The sequence below is a fragment of the Durio zibethinus genome, chromosome 11, assembly GCF_047325235.1.
Source record: "Durio zibethinus cultivar Kanyao isolate XHJ-2024 chromosome 11, ASM4732523v1, whole genome shotgun sequence".
Classification (NCBI taxonomy): Eukaryota; Viridiplantae; Streptophyta; class Magnoliopsida; order Malvales; family Malvaceae; genus Durio; species Durio zibethinus.
In genome coordinates, this window is record NC_143172.1 from 1642529 (window position 1) to 1655727 (window position 13199).

The 13199-nt window shown below is 32.7% G+C and overlaps 1 pseudogene across 1 annotated transcript; it reads right to left on the reverse strand.

The window, feature by feature from the left end:
• Positions 1-2824: 2824 nt before the first annotated feature.
• LOC111290948 (NAD-capped RNA hydrolase DXO1-like) lies at positions 2825-12483 on the reverse strand (annotated as a pseudogene). The gene is made up of 12 exons (XR_016346129.1): positions 12065-12483; positions 6543-6766; positions 6143-6227; positions 5970-6044; positions 5729-5810; positions 5614-5637; positions 5253-5377; positions 4620-4836; positions 4453-4506; positions 4184-4230; positions 3472-3535; positions 2825-3257 (listed from the first exon to the last, which is right to left on the reverse strand). The product of XR_016346129.1 is annotated as an NAD-capped RNA hydrolase DXO1-like (transcript).
• Between the last annotated feature and the right edge of the window lie 716 nt (positions 12484-13199).

Consider the following 13199-nt stretch of genomic DNA (forward strand, 5'->3'; position numbering starts at 1 on the left):
GATGTTCGTTCCCATAACCCTCCGGCCTGTTGAGGCTTACTTTATAATATCTATAGGACATGATCGTTCAGGGAACTTGTTTCATGCCGTTAAAAAGGGCGTTAACGTCAAGATCAAGGTGATTAATCACATCTTCGGTCTTTTTTATGTCAAATGCCAAGTCCAAAGTGATTGATCACATCTTTGGTCTTTGGATGGTGAAATAAAAAGCTATCATTTATTATTATCATTTTTTTAAGGGCAAGTGCAGTCTCTGTCCATTACTGAATTACTAATATTATGATTTATATTTAATTTTTTGTGTTGTTATTTACGACGTCAACAATAATTTGATAAGCAAAAACTAAGTGACACTCAAGGCCTCTTTGGGACTTTGCCCAATTAATTGCGTACCTAAGCCCTTTCAATAAATGTATGATAGAAATTTACCTATAGGCATGGAAAAGGAAAAAGACACGAAATTTTCGAAAGCATCCCTGATTCCATTTCAACATTAAAGTAACCCCTATTCCCTTTCAATAGTTTATTAGTTTCAAAGTATCCCTTCTTTCCTTTCAATATTAAAGTATCCCTTATTCCCTTTCAATAAATGTATGATAGAAATTTATCTATAGGGATGGAAAAGTAAGAAGACACGAAATTTTCGAAAGTATCCCTGATTCCATTTCAATATTAAAGTATCCCCTATTCCCTTTCAATATTATATTAGTTTCAAAGTATCCCTTCTTTCCTTTCAATATTAAAGTATCTATTATTACCTTTCAAATATTATATTAGTTTCAAAGTATCCCTTATTTCCTTTCAATATTAAAATATTTCTTATTCCCTTTCAATATAAATTAGATTCAAAGTATCCCTTATATCCTTTCAATTTTAAAGTATCCCTTATTACCTTTCAATATTATATTAGTTTCAAAGTTCCCTTTCAATATTATATAATAACTATTTTACTTGTAGAAATTTATCTGTGGGCATGAAAAAGCAAGAAGAAACGAAATTTTCAAAGTTTCGAAGCACCCTTTCAATATTGTATAATAACTATTTTACCTCTTTATCAGGTAATCCATGTCGGAGATTCTGTTTTTAGTCTCTCTCTAAAAACTAAAAGAGCAAAGCGAATTTTTGCTTTTTGCGGCTTTGGGTCTTGGGTTGAGCAGTTCTTTTTGGTGGGACAATTGGGATTCGCCGGGTTATTGGAAGGTGAGTTGGTGGAAAACCATGCGAGTTGAGTCGGTTGGACAATTGTTGTTCGCTTCTCCTACAGTTTTTCTTAGTTTTTTGTTTCCCCGACTGTGTTGGTTATCAGGGAGAAATTTATTTATAAGCATGGAAAAGGAAGACGACACGAAATTTTTTTAAAGAAGAAAATGGCTATTTATCCCTTTCAATGTTAAATAATAACTGTTTTCCCCTGTATCAGCTAGAAGTTTATTTACAAGCATTAAATTTACTAGTATTAAACATAATATCTAAGTTGTTAGAGAATTCATTGGGAAGGATATATTAGAGATCAATAAATAATTAAAGCCAAAATACTCCATATTTTAGCAGTGATATTGATGGTAGGGTTAGTTTAATTAGAGGCAATCCTACTGGGGATTTAGTAACATGGTTGGCATCTCAAGGCCAGACAGTAATTCTCAACTTTTCTAGATAACAAGGATCAGACTTCATATGGGTCCAAAATAGAACCATTGGATGAATAATTAACTATTTTTTTTAATGAATTTGGTCCTAGACATGCACTTTAAGAAAGGGACAAATAAAGTTTGGAAATTGAGACAACCAGAAGGCCAAAGCTAAATTCCCAAAATCTTTTAAGATAGTCGAGTTTTGGGCTAGCTAAGAAGTTCAATTACAAGTAAAAGCCATAAATTTGGTGATTTAAGAAGGAAGTTTACCCTACCAATGCAAAATTGGCTAACTATCATTGTCATATATACTTATCGTTGCTTCTATAATCTGCCAGAAAGGAAAACAGCAGAGGTGACCACGCAACTCTATCGGCCCCAAACTGAGTAAAACACAAAGGTAGCCGCCAAAGCGTGTATGATAGTTGGGGTGTGCCTATATGTATCACACTAGCCGATCGAGACCCTTAGGAGGCGAGGCTCAACGTGAATGTTTGTTACTTTGTTAGCCACCAACATTCGATTCAACACAAGCAAACACACAAGGCTCCCTTTCTTCTCTAGAATCTAGCGATGTATGTGGGTTTGACCCAAATCATTTATTAGGTCAACAAGAGAGCAAGTGTACGCGGATATTATGTACACATGGGGCGACAAATTTTGATTAGCATACTCATAATTCTTCAATTTATTAATATAAACTTACCATATTGAATGTCATTTCTACATTATGTATATTTAATTATTTATTTTTTTAGTACAAACTAGGTTGTAATTTGAAGATGGAAAAACAGTGATTAGTACTATAATTTGAACTCTAAATTTATTAGATATTATTTTTTAAAAAATAATTATATTAATCAACTAAACTAAACCTTAAATTTATTTAAATATAAATGTATTGAATATAATTATTAAATTATAAATGTAAAAAATACTAAAAGTTTTATTATTATATAAATTTTAATATAATATTTATAATAGTATTTTTTTTCATTATACTTTCTTTCACTGTATGTTTCATAATTGATTTTAATATTATTTTTATAATAATTAATTTCATCATTATTATTTTTAATTTATTAAAATTAATTTTACCGCTCATTCAAATAAACTCTAAATTTTGAATAAAAATTATATATAAAAATTATATATATTTAATAAAATAAAAAAATTATATTTTTGTGTCGACATAAATTATAACATGTAATTTTTATATAAAACACAATTGAATACATGAATTTTAATATTTTACACGATATAAATATATGAATCATTAGGTCTACCAATAAATTTAGGGGTTGCCTTTACAATGCAACAAATATTTCCCTAATAGGCTGATTTAAGCAGCTGTAATGGGGAACTTTATCATGTGTGATGATGACAGCAGGTTCTATATTAAACCTACAGCAATGCTTTAAGGTGTGAGACAAGAAATGCAAGTGTATAAATTAACCCATACTCCTCGTTAATCCTGTATTTCAACTGTATGAATTACAAGTAACGAGAAGTCTCTCAATGGCTAGGATTGCTCAACGTGGTTAGTAATTACATCAGGGCAAGATTGTGTTTGTAGAAGCTCTAACCAGTTGAATGGTGGTGCGAATTGCAATATGTAGTCCTCTTCTGTAGCCAACAACAGAAATCAGAATAACCACAATCATTGTCTAAATATTGGCTCCATTTGATTACTGAGAGAAGGATGCATCAAGAGAGAGATAGGAATTGCACTAAATATTTAATGAACTGCAAAACTTCCGTGATGCTTGATTTTGCTCAATCATATCAAAAACCAACTGGGGCTCAAGCAAATGTGGAAGGAGAAATGAAAGAATCTTACTCTCTTTGACTGTCCCATAAAGCCAGCACAATACCTCACCAGCAAATGCTGAGCAGAGTCCTCGCTAACAATTGAGTTTTAAACAGGGAAAGAAGGTTACTAACCGCACAATGACATCTGAAAAAGGTGACCATAAAAAAATGTGTTATTTAGTATAAGGATGCTAAACAAAACAGTTACACCAATAGGTTAGCAATTAACAGAGAAAAGGGCAAAAAAAATCAGTTCAGTGCATGTATATGCCAGTAGTTCTCCATTGTCACCATGTTATCTCTTTGGTTATACCAGTAGGCATACAATTAAAAAAAAAAAAAGAAAGAAGACAATTCAGTACATGCATTTATGGTAAAGATATAATACCTGCCAGTAGTTCTTCATTTTCACTCGGTGGGTAATGTCTTTGGTCCTTACTCTGTCAGTGTGTACAAGTCCGCCTGCATCAAACATGTGAATGGAAAATTTATATTTATTTGCAAAGAGAAAAACCTAACACTAACAGCAGCACAAAACTGAATAGCATCAGCATTTCCAGAGAAGAGTGTGCATGTGTGTGCATGTGAATTAATCATTAAGGTCAACTTATTTCTGTTCTTCTCCAATATGCCTAAGCTAAACTTGTTTACAGAAGAAAGCGATTTCCTAGTCACACCAGTAAAGAGAGAGTGACTTCTTAAGACAATTGAAGTTATTATGAAATGCCAATATAAGTTACCTAAATCCAATAACAAGATAAGGAACACCTGCCAGGAATGATTGAATCTGTGATGATAAAACGGTCAAGTTATTCTCTCCACAAATAAAGGAAAATTTGAAAAAGAATGCTATTTCTCAATAAACCTTCCAGAAGTGCCCTTTCCCAAGAATTTCTGATGATATGAACTAATGAAATAAGAATACAAAAAATAAGACATATTTTGCATGCCAAACTTCAAAGTAAGAAAATTTCAGGCACAATCAATAGCCATTGAATAAAGAATATACCCAAAACTTAAGTAGTTTCTCTCTTTCATATCTTTCCTCCGTATGATAATCCAACTGCACAGGCAAGGACATCTTCATGAGTTACTGAAGTAAAGTGAAGGTCATAATAAGAAGGCAGCAAGTGAAACATGGAGCACAACACACCATTATGCTAGTTGTATCTTTACCTCACGACTTGTTTTCAACTCCACATAAAATCTTCTTCCCTCATCTGTTGAATCACAGCAATCCATTTCAGCAACCATCAGAATACGATGAGCCCCTAATTTGGTTTTAATCACTGAACAGTATTCAACATTTGCATCAACATGATGTATCCCTTCACCATCAGCTCTTCTTGGATCTTCAGTGACAAGGCTCTCAAAACAATATACCCAATACCATCTAAATTATCAATAATTGAAAAGTAATGCACTTACAACTTGAAGTCAATGAGATGAGCAATAAAGGAAATAAAGAACTGACAAACACAGATAACATCTCTTAAGCGCCAAGACATTTAATTAGGAAAGCTCAGAGTATTGCAGTGGATTAATACAGTTCAAGATCATCAATAATGTCTTTGATTTGCCTCCTTCACTACATGAAAATACATTCGCACCCCCTCGTCCTCTATGGCCCCAAAAGCAATAGGTTCCACGGCACTAAAGAACAAGACATAAGCTTGGCTTTGTACCACCTCAAAGCCTTTGATTTCTTGGAAGGCCAAGTATTTAAGCAATAAAATGTCTCTCACCCATAAGAAAGTGGAAAAAAGAAGAAAAGGGTGAGAGGATGGAGATGCTATAAAAGTTTGGTACCTTCAATGATCCAACTCAGTTCGTGGCCTCTCAGGCAGTTTATGCACATCGAGATAAACAACACCATTCCACTTGTGCACTCCCATTTCCCAGGTCTCATTTCTAACATAAGCAGTAGCCAATATCTGCACAAAAACGAGAGCATCCAATGAAATACCATAAAAAGTGGTTTATCATCCATCATATTCATTAATGAAAACTCAGAAAAATACACTTGTTCATCAGGTGTAAAAGATTAGCGGCATTGACAATGCTCACATAAGAGTAAAAGACTGATGAACAAAATTCTCTACACTCTTATCATTCCAAGTCATGTAATAACAAAAAGAAGAGTGGACATTCTTTCTAGAGTAGCAATTACCTTATTAAGATTGTTGCTATAAGTCTGCAAAAGAGTAGGGGATATGATTAGATGATGTCCTTAATAGTAGCATTAAAGGACAAATTCTAAGGTAAATGAATAACATTTTCCATACCAAAAAATGAATGTTTTGAAAAGGGATATTTCTGTCTCTTATGCAAGCAAGAAGGTCACCAAAACCCTCAGAGCCTAATTCTGGTCCAAGAAAAATCACATGGTTGTTTTATTAGACCTCATATACAACTCCGAACATATGCATAAATAAATCTAAGCAGTACTACTATAATGTATATCACCACAACAGAATAAAATCTCAACATGATTAATTTCCAATTTATATAAACAAAACATACGTTTTTTTCTCAATAAAAGTATCGAAACCTTGATTGAGATCAGCTCCAATATCTTCAATAATACGATGCTTAAAAAGCCTTTGATAATGTGAATAAAAGAAATATATACAAAATAAGCTAATGACGAGGAAAAAGAAATCATGTATAAGACCTACTTAAAAGATGTTATATCAAACTCCAGAAAGCTTACCAAGCTGCGGCCATCAAAGTAGACCTCTCCACCTTCTACGCGGCAATAGCAAGCAAGTTCACATGGCTGCCAATTTTAATTTTTATTTAGCAGAAAGAAAATAGAACACAAAATAATTTACCTGAGAAAATGTGTTTGTGCATGTATGTGGAAGTTTATAATATACATATACATTAAAAGGTGTCTAAAGGCATAAAAAGAATGGGCCAAAAAGAAACTATTGATCACATTGACAAGATTATAAAAATGTATAAAAACCAAATAAAGCATATAAAATGTTCTAACAACCATTTTCACAATATCTAAAAAGGAAAAATAATTTGGTATATCAAATTTGCATTACTTTGGTATATAAATCAGGAAATATTTGATGAATCATTAAAGAAGAAAAGCAGTACATTTTCTGGATAATATCTCTTCACTCTTTGAAAGCTTTAGCTCAGAAACAAAATGTTCATCACAATGACCATTAGCAAATTGGAGCCATACCCATAACCTTGCCTTGGAGGATAAGCAGGACGGCCGATGATGCCTGCTCCTCTATCATTCTGCCAGCGGTCACGTCCAAAACCTCTACCTGGGTAATTAGTATTACGAATAACAGGCAATACTGCAAAAGAACAGTGACAAAGAAGATTAGTTACCATTTAAACAGGGAGAAAATTTTCAACCAAAGATAAATTCAAGCAGCTAGTCAGCTAAATATTCCTGCATATTATTGTTAGAATTTTTCCCACATTTCCTCAAATAAAACAATCCAATAGATCGTACTTTATTACTGTGATTTATAATTCTAAAACTTTCAGTAGACTGATGATAGTTCATAACATCTCTTACTTAGACATTGAGATTAATCCCTAAAACTTAAATCCCAGAATCCGAACCAAAAGAATCACCAATAAAACATGAAGGGAAGCACTAAAATCTACAACCAATCAAAGCAGGAAAAATTAACATTACAAAGGTTTCTATATTCATATAACATAGCAAAATTCTCCTGAAAACAAATGGGTACATTTCAATCCCCAATTATGGGAAAAATGACTGAATTTAATCCAGAAATAATGAAAAAGAATTACCAGGAATAGAGAAAGGGCTAGTGGCAGTGGTTTTACAGTAATTTTCATTATCAGAACCAAAACGATCTTGTTCTTCTTCTTCATTATCATACACAAAAATACCCTTCTCACTGATATCATTATAATCATAAATATTGGTATTAAGATTACCTACTTCTCCTCCCACTGGTACTGCTAGTATCGCCGCGATCGCTGCCGTTGAATGAAGAAGATGCCGACGACGACGATGAAGTGGAGGATGAAGATGAAGATGAATGCGAGGAAGAGGATTCACGGGAATCATCGTGATTGTTGTTGTTATAGTCTTCTCCAAAGACATCTACATCTTGTTACGGGAAATCCATGTCTCTCTCTCTCTAAAAACTAAAAGAGCAAAGCGAATTTTTGCGTTTTGAGGTTTTAGTTCTTGGATTTTAACGGTTCTTTTTCATGTGGACGATTGGGAATCGGCGGGTTATTGGAAGGTGAGTCGGTGGAAAACCATGCGAGTTGAGTCAGTCGGACATTATTGGGCCAAAATCAGTGCATGTGTATCCCATTTACTTAAAAAAAATGGTTTAATTTCAGCTTTGGACTGGATGGCCTACTAATACTAATAATTCCTGCAGAATCTGACAAAATCTATCTCAGCTCATTTAAAAAAAACCTGAGAGCTGTTAGGCTGTTTACAGTTACACACATGGCGCAGCCGCATTCCAAACTTGGGCGTCTCATGTTTCATTTGTCTGGCGGGATTAAAAAAAAATTATTATAATTATGATTAAAAAAGTTTAATTAAAAATTTATGTTGATTTAATTTTATTGAAGAAAGTATTTAAATTTAACTTATAATAATCGCAACGAAAATGCAGTGTAATCCAAACTGGAACACAGTGTCTCGACGTTCTCCTTCAGTTGCAACAGTTTCAAGTTGAAGTTCAACGACCTGAGGAGGAAATGGGCCTTTCCTAATATTTCAAACCATTTTTGGGTGTAGCTGAGTTTTCATGTTCTCGAGCACGCTGAAAATGATTTAAGAAGAATTCACCTCTTGAGAAGAATCATTTACTATCTCAACTTGAAATGTCTGCTTGTTTGTGTTCCTTTGTTGAAGTATATACAAATCACAACACACAAAAAGGAAACTTAAACTTTATCAAGACACATGTTTTTAATCCATTAGTATTTTCTAGTATTTCGTTACAATCAAGACAAATTAACCCTTCACTTATGCCACCAGTCTAAAAGAAGCAAAAATGAAAATAAAAATGGAATCAGTGTTCCATTACGCGCCTAAAAAAATCCTTCAGCTTGCACTTGGAATGGAAAGTGTTCCATATTTAGTTGCCTTATCTAGGTTTTGTTGGAAGCAACGGATGCAAAAACGGAGTAAGAAATTGCAACAAAAAATAAATAAATAAACAGAGTAAGAAATAACACTAAGGAACCGGAATGTTTGACTCAGTGCACAATCCTTAATAAATACGAGTTCAAATCCAATTTTTCAAATGCAGAAACAAAAACGGTAGCTGCTAGCAACCGACTAAAACATCCTTTGCTCACAAACATAGACACAGACTGTTCCAAAAAGTAAAAAACCATCGCCTAGCCACCAACCGTTGTAGAGTATCCATTTCAGGTGAGAGATAACAGGATTCCAAACTTGGCGGACTGGACTCTCAGTGTCAACGTCCTCTTTCAATTACAACACTTTCAAGTTGAAGTCCAACGACCTGAGGAGGAATTGGGTCTCGGTTTTCATAATTTTGGGTAATGTAAATGACAGTGGTGGGAAGGGATCGAAGGGTGCGAGCAAAGTAGCAAAAACAATGTATAATTAGTTCAAGTACTTTGCTGTGCCATGGAGATGTAACGATGGTGAATAAAAAGGCAGCCCAGAAGAGTGAAGGAGAAAAAAAGATTGAGGCTGCAAGTGATATGAATAAGGCAATGGAGAAACCTCGAGCTCGCAGGATGATGGGATGAGGAGTGATAGGAAAGTCAGCAGCGAAAAAGAGAAAGAGCAGCATTAAGAAAAAGATCGCAAGCGAGGACGCGAAAGTTAATATGGAAAGGGATTGATCAATGATGAAAGCGGCAGAGGAAGGCTTGTCTTGGGATGTTAGAAACAGAAATAAGACTAAGTTCAAAAGAGGAGGAAAAGTGTATCTCAAATCAAAAACGAACTGCATTGTTGTTCTCTTCTTCTATTTTTTTTTTCTTTGGTTTTTCTGTTTCCCGGACTGCATTATGCAATGGAAAATAAAGGACACGAAACTTCGACGATTCAAAGATCTGTAGAATTTTCTTACGGTGGGGCACAAAAATCATTCGCAAGATAATGCCTGGAGGCCTATTTTACCCCTTATTATATCACGGAACTTTTGGTTCCTTGTGGGCAATTAGGGGTGTGGTGGTTGAAATTTCATGCCATCCAGCTGTCAAAACGACCGGGGACGTGGGTTTGCCATTAAATTTTTTTGGGCTCCACCTCCACCGGGTGACTCGCCGTAAGATTAATCGAATAATTATATCTTCATATCTTAATTATCAATCCAATTTTACCCTCAGATTTATCGACCTTATCTCACAAATATACAAAATTGTGTTAGTGTTTTCAATAGAATAATTTTTCATAAATTAAACTTATCAAATGAAATATATAAAGCATACATAAAAATAGTTTATTAATATAATATATTTTTATATTAATATCTTTAATTATAAATATATTATTAATTTTAATAAAATTATTATTTGGTATAAAAATATTATGATGAATTTCAATTAATTATTAAATTATAAATTTAAAATATACTAAAAAATTTAGTATTATATAAATTTTAATATAATGTTTATAATAGTCCTTTTTTTCATTATATTTTATTTTACCATTTTATCTTACCATTAGTTTTAATATTATTTTTATAATAATTAATTTTACCATTATAATCATTTTTAATCTTATTAAAATTAATTTCACCGTCAATTTAAATTAACCTTAAATCTAGATGCCAAAAAAAGTTGTAAAGATTTTCAACCCTCAGTTCTGAGGCAAAAAAAAAAAAATAGTGTTAGGTAAAAATCTTCAAATGCCCTCACATATAACTGAGATACTCATTTTTCAATTCAATGAATTTATTAAAAACATTAAACTCCAAAGCCCAACAAAGACCCGGTGGCAGCTCATGTATTTTATACTGCTTTCAATTCTCATTTATGTTATTTTTGTTTTTTTCTATTTTTTTTCTTATTATTAATTTTTTTTCTTTGATCAATGATTATAAAAAGATTTTAATATTTTTATCACTTGTGTAATAAAATAAATTATTTAAAAAATAAATCATATAAAGTTATCATTTTTATTAGTAATTTAGAAATATTTATTAACTTCAAAAAATACCAAATAAACAATAATTTTTATTATATAAAAATTTTAATTTGATATATACAAATAATTTTAATAATTTTCCATGATTTATTAACTTTTTAAATATCTAATAATGAAAACTTAGTAATGTACTGTCCATAGGACCATTATCGTAGCTTGTGTAATTTTTTGAGTTTTTTTTTTTAATTTTTTAAAAAAATATTCAAAAAATATTTTTTAAAATAAAAAATATATCTTAAATTTTTTTATTTTTTACATGTGGCATTTATTTATATCAAATTTTCTGTTTTATTTTTCATTTTGATTTTTTTTACTTTTTTTAAATATTAATAAAAATTTTATTTAAATTTTATTTTTGTGTAAGACCCACTTGAGTGATGTTTTGTATAGGCCAAGCAACTTGAGGCTTGCCGCGGGTTCGATTGTTTCATGTTATTTATATAAGATTTACCATTCGCCGGTGTCGTGTCGGTTATTTGAGAAAGAGGTTCCACCAGGAATGCCGACAATTTTGTTTGAGGCATAGAGCAGTATTTTAGAGTGGCTGAGACAGCAGATATTGCCAAGGTAAGCACGTCTGCTATGTATTTAAGTGATAATACTCTTTTGTGGTGGCACCACATGAGATCAGTTCATGGAGGAACTTAGACAATAGTTTAAACCAAAGTATGCGGAAGAAGAAGCTCGAGGGAAGCTCCGCAGGCTTGCTCAAGAAGGGAGAATCCAAGACTATTGCAAAGAGCTCTCGGAGCTGTTGCTGTTGGTTCCAAACATGAGCCAGGCGGAGGCTCTCTTTTACTTCCTAGATTGACTGAAGTCATGGTTAAAGTCCACATTGCAGCGAAGAGTCATGCAAGAACTGAGTCAGGCCATTGCAGCTGCTGAACCATTGAATAAAATCCTTACTCTACCTTGGTTATAAGTATTGTGAATAACAGGCAATACTGCAAAAGAAACAATTAGAAAGAAGATTAGTTACCATTTAAACGGAGAAAATTTTCAACCAAAGATAAATTCAATTATTTCGTGTATATATTTCATGAAATGCAGAAGCAGCTAGTCAGCTAAATATTCCTGCGTATTAATGTTAGGATTTTTACCACATTTCCTCAAATAAAATAATTCAATAGCTCATACTTTATTACTGTGATCTTATAATTCTAAAGCTTTCAGTAGCCTAATGATAAGGAGTTCATAATATCTCTTACTTATACATTGAGGTTACTCCCTAATACTTAAATCCCAGAATCCAAACCCAAAGAATCACCAATAAAATAATTAATGGAAGCTCTAAAATCTACAACCAATCAATGCAAGAAGAATTAAGCCTAGAAAAGTTTCTATTTTCAACATATACCATAGCAAAATTCTCCTAAAAAACAAATGGGTACACTTCAAAATCCCCAATTATGGGAAAACATGACTGGATTTAGTCGAGAAAGAATGAATAAAGAATTACAAGGAATAGAGAAAGGGGTAGTGGCAGGGGTTCTACAGTAATCTTCATTATCAGACCCAAAGAGATCTTTTTCTTCTTCTTCTTCGTCATCATACCCAAAAATATCCTTTTCACTGATATCAATATAATCATAATTATTGGTATTAACATTGCCTAGTTCTTGTCCATTTTCTTCTTCTCCTCCACCGCTTGCGCTTCCACTGACACTGCTGGTAGCGCCGCGATCGCTGCCGTTGATTGAAGAAAATGCGGACGACGACGATGAAGCGGAGGATGATGGTGATAAAGATGATTGTGAGGAAGAGGATTCACGGAAATCATCGTGATTGTAGTTGTTACAGTCCTTTCCATAGAAACCTGCATCTTGTTCTGGGAAACCCATGTCGGAAATTCTGTTTTTAGTCTTGTATTTGTGTTGCCAGTTGAGTCAATGGACAATATTGGGCGCTCTTATATCCCATTTATTTTTTTTTTAAAAAAGGTTTAATTTAAACTTTGGACTGGATGGCCTACTAGTACTTTCATCTTGGGCCTTCAACTTTTGAGGTGGTCCAGATGATTGGAGGTTTTCTTAGCCCCATTACATTAATCTTCCCTTTGATGTCAAAGATCAATATATTATGAGCTATACATTACTTGGCCCATGGATAATCCGTTTGACAAACAAGAAGACGGGACCTAGAAAATGTGAAAACTAATAAAAATGTTTTTTACATAATAATGAAATAAAAATAAATATTATTATTAATCTATTAAATTTAACTTTTGCGGTTGATTATCATTTGTGCATATGTATCTTTATCTATTGTAAATTATCAACCGTTTTTCATCATTAACTTGTACTTGCTTTTATTAAACATTCTTCCCATATTATTTTTCCTTTGTTACACTTATTTACTCCATCCTCTTCATTCATGTCATACTTTTATATTATTAGAAAATTGTGTTTAAACAATTATTAATAAAAAAAAAAACTATGAAAATGATCAACAATAAAAGTATTACTACAGACAGAAAGATACAAGAATATAACGAGAACCTAGTACCTGCAGAATGCAACAACACAACTATATAGTATGATTACAGACAGAAAGATACGAGGAATAGAATGAGATCTACATGCAGAACCTGACAG